Genomic DNA, 10,225 nt, shown 5'->3' with positions numbered 1-10,225 from the left:
GACACCGTGGTTGAAATGCGTAGATCAAGCCAGAGTGATGGAAGTACTACAGGAAGCGCATGCAGGCCAGGCGGGCGCACACGAGGGAGCTCGAGCCTTAACGGGTAAAGTACTCCAAATGGGAATATACTGGCCCACTGTACACCAAGATGCGCTGGGAGTGACTAGGAAGTGTGGAGAATGCCAGTCTTATGCTCCAGTCCAAGCAAACCCACCAGTACCACTGCATAACATATCCAGCCCATGGCCATTCTACCAATGGGGCATAGACATTGTAGGCCCGTTCCCGGAAGCACCTGGAAAGTTGAAGTACATGGTGGTGGCAGTGGACTACTTCACAAAGTGGATTGAAGCAGAACCGCTAGCATGCATATCAAGAAGGCACATGATAAATTTTGTATGGAAAAATATCATGACAAGGTTTGGAACGCCTAAGGTGCTCGTCAGTGACAATGGCCTACAATTTGCTGAAAACCCTTTTAGATAATGGTGCGCCAGTAAAGGGATAAATCATCGGTTCACATCGGTGGCACACCCACAGACAAACGGGCAAACAGAAGTGTCTAATCGGACCATTGTGAATGGGATCAAGAAACGGTTGGGTAAAGCAAAGGGGAATTGGGCAGAGCAGATACCGGCAGTGTTGTGGTCATACATAACCACCCCACGAACAGGTACATGGGAGACCCCGTTCAGCCTAACGTATGGGACGGAGGCTGTACTTCCCATGGAAATAACGGTTGGCACGTTAAGAGCGGTTAATACGGATGAAGAAAGCAATGCCCAAGACCTGAGGTTGAATCTGGATGTCCTCGAAGAGAGGCGCGAGAAGTCGGAGATACGCCAGGCTGCATACAAGCGTGTAACGGAAAGATATTACAATCAGAGGGTAAAGGAGAAAGCGTTCAGAGTAGGCGAGTATGTGCTGAGAAGGAACGAGGCAAGCCGAGCCCAGCCTCAAGGCAAGCTGGGCCCAGTATGGGAGGGCCCATATAAGATCATAGAAGCGAATAGGAATGGCGCATATGTATTGGAAACAGTGGAAGGAAGGCAGATACCAAGAACATGGAACACCAGAAACTTGAAGAAAATTTTATTTTAAGGTCGAAGTGGCAAATAACCCCAGTTGTTCAGTGTCATACTTAGTATGCCACGTTTTAAGTACTTAGTGTACTTGATTTCATGCTTAGCGACATGATTCCCATACTTAGTGTATTGGAGCCCACGGTCAATGTAATTATCGATATGCCAAATTTTAATACTCGGTGTGTTAAATCTTTGAAAATGTTTAAATACTTGACGCATTGAATTTTATGGTCGGGTGCTTAGAGAACCCAGCCTTGACACTTAGCGTGTCGATACTAATGTGGGCAAAACAAAATGCTTAGTGCATTAAAATACTGTTAGAAGAGAACAATGCTTAGATCATACAGCTGGACACCCAGCACACCAAAGGGAAAAAGCAAAGTCCATACATTACATGCCCAAAGGGAAAAAGCAAGAAACAACAAAAAAGAAACTAAAGCAAGCATTAAGAATATTTTCACGCCCCAGGTGGGGTAGCACACGATGCCGGAGCATCTTTGTTTTCATCACCATTGTGTCCATCGCCAAAAACCATACCCACCACCACATCCATCGTACCTCCACTAGGACCTTCGTCACCATCGTCCTCAACATCCTGCCCATCCTTGCTAACATCACCCTCGATCACCTGCATGTTTTCATCTCTTTGAATCACCATATCCTCTGGGGTACCTTCTGAACCAGAGAAAGAACACAACTCCCGGAGGCCCTCAATATCCAAAACTCCCAAACCCAATAAAGATGCATGATCCATACTCGCGAACAATAACATAGCATCGTTCACGCTAACCACCAGACCAGTGGAGGAAAGACAAGCACCAGCATCCTCAGACCCAGCACCAGCGGTCACTTTCTGAACGGATTCAATCCCAGCTACAAAAGCAGCGTGTTGAATGAGACTTATAGCATTCGTGAAATCCGGATGCTCAATCAGCTTGTCCACTATACGAATGACACCCACACGTACTAACCAGTCCAAATCCCGGTGAGAAGCACCCACATTTGCTTGCAAATAAGAGATTAGTTTGTCACGATCAGCAACATCACGCTCAAGACTCTCAACTTGAATCATCAAGCCTTCATTCACTTGAGTGAGGGAGTCAACATTGGCCTCTAAAGTGGCTCTAGCATCGTCAAGGGTAGTCTTCTCAGATACAAGGAGCTGACATTTTTGTTCAGAAAGCTGGAGGTCTTCACCAAGCTCACCAACACGACGTTCCAGCCCTACCACACGTGACTCGCGCGGCGGCGTAAGCCATATTGTGGACGAGAGCAGGGTTACCCATGGTCTTCATATCACTAACTGCAGCAGGAGGAAAAGCATGGCGAGAAAACTCCAAAGCATTGGCACGAACGGATAACAGAGAATCGTTGTGAAGATTCCAAGAAGGGACAAAGACAGGGGACCTGACGGAGCTCTCCCCAGTAACACCGCCCAGAGGGATTGACGCCTGGCCGGGATCACTAGAATCCTTGACAGGAGAAAGCTTCGAAGGAAGAAACGGAACACTTGGAACAGGTATGGGAGAGATAGACTAAACAACGGGCTGATCACGCGCCCCATCGATCCCTTCGGACTGTTGCGCGTCGTTATCAGGGATCACAACCACGCCGGTTGGCGTGGAAGCCATAGAATTCAACAGGGGAGAAAAGCTACGCCTGGTCTGAATTCTTTTGGAAACATTAGGTGCGCCGGTAACTGGTTCACCCATGGCCAAGACAGCTTTCCTCTTCGCCTGCATACGCCAAACATCAGCGATGATACCCTCTTTGCTATCCTCGCTACTCTCCATGGAAGAGGAGCGAGTACTACCCAGAGGCATGACAGCAGAAATAGGGCGAACGTGGAGGGGGTTCGTCTCCGATGCCGACTCGCCTGTAGGAGGGGCAGAAGGGGCAGCAGTCAAAGCAAGCTGGTCCATCCGGCGAGGCGGAGGGAGCTGGTCAACTAGATCCACCTCGCGGTACTCCAGCTTACCCCGGTAGCGTTTCCGCAGAACCTCATACATAGATAAAGAGGACTCAGCATCTGGGAGGGCCAGAACATGAAGTATCAGTCACCCAAAAGAATCAAAAAAGAAGAAGAGGAAAGAAGAAAGCCAAGCAAATCACTTACCATCGACGTTGCAAAAGAACACCGCCATTTTGCCACGACGCCTCCAAGAGGGACTCATCCCTACACCAGAGAGGAGGGCCTCAGAGTAGTCCTCAGGAGATACTTGGACACTCTGTAGGTAATCAGCAATGCCTTGATTATGGGGGAAAAGCTTGGGGATAGTGTCAGCAAAGGTATTTGCACGATAACGACCACTCCCAACCAGTTCTTGATTCACCCATAGCCACTTATCCTGCCAGTTCTTGGGGGTTCGTCCGTCGGGAACTAGAGCATGCCCCCCTAATCGGACTGAAAAGGTGCACTTATCTCCGGTGACGCAGAATCTGAAGAAGTACTTAAACACGAAATGGTCGGGAAGATAGTCGTTGGCCCTGCAGATCATCTCGAATGCTACCACTTTGTTAACAGCATTCGGGGTCAGCATCTGCAAGCTGCAACCGTCCTTCTGGAGAATTTCTTCCTGAAAATCCGTCAACGGGAAACGGATGCCAGCGTCTAGGGTTTTCAAATAAACCCCGATTTTTCCAGAAGGGGGGATGAGATGCTAGAACCCGGAGAAGGAAATTCCACACCCTCCGCAGAAGATAAACCGTATGAAATCTCAAGCTGGCGGTACTCAGCGGCGGAGGGAAGGATGCCAGGGAAACTTGCCATAGAGGAGAAGAAAGGAGAAAAACTCAGAGAAAGGAAGACGAAGAGGGATGAAGGAAGAGTGAAGGCGAAAAGAAACCCTATGAATGTTTTTATAAAGAAACGGAAAGGGCGGGACATTTAAAATGTCTGACACGATGACGTAACTGCCAGCCATCATGCGCAGTCACGTCGCCATTAAGGGCGGAACGACGGGTAAAGAAAAACCAACACGTGTAAGCTAATCAAGTCCAGAACGCCGTAACTAACGCTGCAACGCTACGACTACAGGACTGGGGGACTTGATGACGTGCCTAAGACGGCACGACAGAATCGCGTCTAGCTATAGAGCCTAGCGCGCCAGCGGGCTCAGCGCCCGCCAACGCTCCCGGAAAAGAATGCCCAGGCGAGGGGCTCGCGCCCACCAAGAGGCATTCCTGTTGTCCCGACTAAGAACTCGCGCCCGCCAAGGGGCGCTCCTAGCTCCAAGACAAAAGATACGGTCAGGAGACATACAGTAGCATCAGGCCATTAACACCAGGGCCAATGAGAGCGCCCTGACGGTTGAAGGCGCATGACCCTCCAATCAGCGCCCCTGATCTTGTCTTCTCAAAAGCGATCTTGTCTAGTACGGACTGGGCAAGAGCGCTAGGTATAAAAGGATACGCTCTCAGACTCAAGGGGTAAGCTCTTCACACTACAGCAAACACCCCAAAACCCTAGATACCTTTTAACTTGACCGTCAGAGCGTTCTTCCGGGAGCACCCTCGCGGGAAACGGCTGACGGCCTCTATTTCTTGTGATCTTGTAGAGGCGACGAGGAACCTGATTCAGTAGTGCTAATCCGGTTGAACACCAGGTCGCATCATTCGATAACCCTAATAGCTTACCTATATAAGGAACCCCTAAGGCCCCAAAAACGTAGTGAAGTAATCCCTAAGGGTTCTTGGACGTTTTTGGTGCTCCTCCTCCTTCTCATAGGTCATCTTGTTGCTCATGGTGTTTGTGACTCCATTAGAGGTGCAACATTTGAGGCACTAAGCTTTCAAAGGTCAAGATCAAGAGGAATTGAGATTGTTATTACTACATAATAATGAAGGTAATATCTAAACCCTTTTATTATGATTATATCGATTATTATATGCTATATCTAGGGTTTATGAGCTTTGGATGATTATTGCATGTTCATTAGACAAACTAGATCCAAAGATTTAGGGTTTGCATGTACACCATAGGATTGATGTAGTGCTCATAACTCATCACTCATCACCATAAAAGGAAATAGTGGTGTTGTGCCCATTAGGAAGACAAATCAGATGTGGTTGTTTGAGTTTTATCAAAGAAGTGAATAAGGACTTATTAGAACACATATGGTCAGTAGCTCTTGTATCTATTATCCAAGAATATTGTTCTTCAAGAACAGATGAAGATTTGTAGACATTTAAGGCAAAACTCTTGAAGGAAAAAAGTTTACCTTCTTTGTTCATGGTACCATCAATGATTGAAACATTAGCTTGACTTCCACTAGTTGAACCAAGACCACTTTTACTTAGCAATTCCATGAGATTTTTATATTGTTCTTGAGAAATTCCACCATTTGAATTGTTTGTAGAACAGAAGTGGAAATAACGTTTTGAGCACTTGATCTATTATAATCTCTTTTACTCTTTGTGAATTTGAAATCAGCAGGGAATCCATGAAGTCTATAACATTGAGACTTAACATGTCCAGATTTCTTACAATGATTGCAAGTAACAGGTTTCTTTGTAACATGATTATTGTTATCAACTGATAAAACATGCATTGCTATTGCTTCAGAATTAAGATTCATGGATGTATGAATACCTCTTTGCCTTTCTTCTTGAAGAATTAACGAATATGATGTAGAAATTGTAGTTAATGGCTTCATCATTAAGATCTGGCCACGAGTAACTTTGAATGATTCATCTAATCCCATGAGCATTTGGATAAGTCTTTGATCTTCAAGAAGGTTCATGATTTCGACTCCAACAGCACATGTACAAGAAGTAATAGCTTGAACAATTTGCAATTCATCCCAAACTCGAGCTAATTTGGTGAAGTATGTAGCAAAGTCATCAGATCCTTGATTGATAGAATACAATTGTTGTTGAATTTGATAAATGAGTGCTCCATCAGCTTGCTCATATCGTTGATTCAATTCCTTCCAGATATCACGAGTAGTTTTAAGAAACAATACACTTTCAGCTATGTTATTGTGAAGAGAGTTCAAGATCCAACTGATCACCATCGAGTTGGCACAATACCAATCAGAATATTCAGGTGAAGAAACAGAGGGTTGAGGGAGCGAGCCATCTATGAATCTGAGTTTGTTCTTTGCAGACAAAGAAATAGTCAATGATCTTTTCCAAGCAGTAAAACCTACTCCATTGAAGATGTTGGAAACAAGAATGGAACTAGGGTTGTCAGAAGGAGCAATGAACAAAGGATTAGATGAATTTAATCCAATTATCGAATCAGATCCAGATGGTGAATTAGACATGATGAAATCAGAAATTGAAATTGATTAAAAAAATGAAGAACAATCAATGCATTTTGATCGACAGCTCTGATACCATGTTCAAGTTGAAAAGGGAAAAATTGGATGAATTCAATGATTTTAGTTGTCTAAACATTACAACACTGAATACAAGCCTTAAATATATAGAACAAATACATAACAAAGAATGCCAGCTATACTAACTATAAGAAAAGACAAAAATGCCCTTGACTCACTAACTAATTTCACAGATGGTTGGTATTCATTTTATTTCCATTCGGTTTAATGAATATATAATTATGTTCATAGACTAAAAAATACTTAAAAGTGGATATATATATTCAACAATCTCTTTCTAATAAAAAAATTAAGAATGGAATGCAATAACAATAAATTAATTATAATATGTTGCTATTTTAAATATCATGACATAAATTAATAAAAATTAAATATCTTAAAATATATAAATCTGATAAAAAAAAGTATTTATTAAGATATATCTAGACATAACATAATAAAATAAGATATCTTAATATATATATACGTCTTACGGTCTCATAAAATTAGTATGGTGTCAAATGAAACTGAACCTATAAATTTGATGCAAAAGTCATCATAAACCTTGCCACCGAAAGTATTAAACGTTTTTGTTTAAAAATCCGTCAAATCAAATACAATTACTGTTAAGAAAACCACAAAATATGCTACAAAAGAAGAGCAAAAACATAGTCATCAAGATTATATAAAATGCTGCGTTTGTCGGTGTTTTTTGATAGCATAATTATATAAAATACGAAAAATGAATTCATAAATAAATTCTTTAAATGGCATGATTAATGTTTGGCGTTTATTCTTTTAAGCCATACAAACCTTTATTTTAATATTCATTTCATGTATCGAATTTATAGTTTGATAACTTAATATCATCGAAGTTATATTGTCATGGTCTAGTGTATCATTCTTCATAAATTATTAATTAGTATATTAGAAAAAGATAAATAAATGTTGTGAGTATATGATTTTAATAAAAAATTAACTGATAACTGTAATTGATGAAAAAAAATTGGATTTCAATAAATCGATTTCTTTACAAAATAACTATAATAAATTATAAATAGTAGTTTTTTTAAATATAAATAGTACACAACTCAATAGGCATAATTGTAAAAACTACATATTTTTATTTTTATCATATATTTTATGCTTAAAGTTTCATATTACATATCTTAATATACAATGCAATGAAAATTGTTGGGAAAATGACATAAAAGCCCTTAAGTTTTCACAAAAATGTCGGTTTTACCCTTGGACGTGTTTTAGGTCCAGTAAAACCCGAAGTTTTGTTTAATTTGTTCATTTTTACCCTTATAGCCGGTTTCCAGGTAACCTATCGGTTACCTAATACCAGTAAAGCCCTTGAATTTTCAAAAATGTTTGGATTTACCCTTAAGTTTTTCAAAAATGTTTGAATTTAACCTTACATTGATTTTTATTTTGATTATTTTGATTATTTTGATTATTATTATTATTATTATTATTATTATTATCATCATCATCAGTTTTTAACACATTTTTAAATGTATAAAAATATTTTATACATACATTTTCAAATGTATAAAAATATTTTTACTAATATAAATATATTTTTAAAAATATATATACTTGTATTTAGTATTTATATACATCTGAAACCCCATGTATTCCTGTAGTAACGTATTTATATGTTAAAAATGTATTTATTTGTATTTAGTAGGTATAAATATATATTTATTTCATATAAAAATATATTATATACATATAAATATAAAAATGCATATTTATATGGTTTATATTATATAAAAGATATAATTAGATGTATTTGTACATATTACCAAGTATAAATATGTATTTTTTTATAATTATATGCATACTATAGTTTTTATATAGAGGAAATACATATTTATATCTATTAAATACAAATAAAAATATTTTTAAATGTATAAATATGTCTTTAAATGTATAAATACACTTTTTATTTGTAATTAATACATATAAATATGTTTGGAAATGTATAAATACGTTTTCATTTGTATTTAATAGATATAAATATGTGTTTCATTTGTATAAAAACTATCTTATGCAAATAGTTATGAAATAAATACATATTTATAGTTAGTAATATGTACAAATACATATAAATATATCTTTTATACAATATAATCCATATAAATAAGTATTTTATATTTATATGTATATAATATATTTCTATATGAAATAAATATATATTTATACCTACTATATACAAATAAATACCTTTTTAATATATAAATACGTTTTTAATGGAATACATGGGGATTCAAATGTATATAAATACTAAATACAAGTATATATATTTTTAAAAATATATTTATATTAATAAAAATATTTGTATACATTTAAAAATGTATGTATAAAATATTTTTATACATTAATATGCATTAAAAATACGTAGTAATAATAATAATAATAATAATAATAATAATAATAATAATAATAATAATCAAAATAAAAATCAAGGTAAGGGTAAATCCGAACATTTTTGAAAAACTTAAGGGTAAATCCGAACATTTTTGAAAATTCAAGGGCTTTACTGACATTAGGTAACCGGTAGGTTACCTGAAAACCTGCTAAAAGGGTAAAAATGAACAAATTAAACAAAACTTCGGACTTTACTGGACCTAAAACACGTCCAAGGGTAAAACCGTCATTTTTGCAAAGGTCGAAAAGACTATCTCCACAGAAAAACGTGTGAAATAGCCGACATGAACTATCTTCCGCTAAAAGAAAACTAATCGTTGTGTGGAAACTATTTGCTGAAAAGAACTAGCTAGAGTCGCTGTATCGCACGGGTACCCCACTACTATATATAATTTTATAAAAGGAAGAGAAACAGAAAGCCTCATGGTCGATACAAATATAAATTCATTGGAGATGAACAAGAACAAGGATTTACGTATGGAGTTGGGAAAGAGAGAAGAAAAAGTGTCTTGGAATAAATTTTCGGTATATATATATATATATATATATATATATATATATATATATATATATATATATATATATATATATAAAAAGAAGAGAAACAAAGAGCCTCGTGGCCGATACAAATAGGAATTCATTGGAGATGAACAATAAGAACAATGATTACGTATGGAGTTTGGAAAGAGAGAAGAATAAATGTCTTGCAATAGACTTTCGGTGTACTTGTTCATATTAGAATGTTTTATAGCTTCATAATAGAATTTTTCTATTAATTTTGGTCATATTAGAATATAGTATGTTCACATTAACAAAGTGTGTTCACATTAGAATACACTATGTTCATTTTATAGTATAATGTGTATTTATTAATAAATTTTTATTGTATGTTTATATTAAAATTCAACGTGTTTTTTTTTTTTTTTTTGTAAATATAGATCATTAGAGCTAACTAACAATAAAAACTAAAATGGTTTGTATCATTAATTGCTTCCAACTAAACTCTATGATTATTGGTCATTCTAAAAGACACGTTATGGTTGCACCAAACGTTCTATAGCGCACGACATGGTTGCATCGTCTCGAAAACCTAATCGCGGCAACATTAGACATCAACCATTGAGTTTTTCAATAAGCCAAGTTTCGTTATGGTAATGGATTCTTTCAAGACACTATTTTTTTTTCTGTTGATTAGTTGATTATTATGTAGATCAGACATCAACCATTGATTTTTCTTTTTGAACTTTTTGTTATTAGGTAGTTTTTTTTTTGAAAAACTTGATATATTTTATACACTTTGATTGAAAATGAAACCAATTATGAGTGTATATTCGAAAATCTATTTTTTGTCCATTCGTTGGTGTATTTGTAATGTTTCT

This window comes from Lactuca virosa, chromosome 2, assembly GCF_052849685.1.
Source record: "Lactuca virosa cultivar CGN04683 chromosome 2, Lactuca_virosa_CGN04683_v6, whole genome shotgun sequence".
Classification (NCBI taxonomy): Eukaryota; Viridiplantae; Streptophyta; class Magnoliopsida; order Asterales; family Asteraceae; genus Lactuca; species Lactuca virosa.
The sequence above is the reverse complement of the archived record's forward strand: the minus strand, read 5'-3'. Positions refer to the sequence as shown.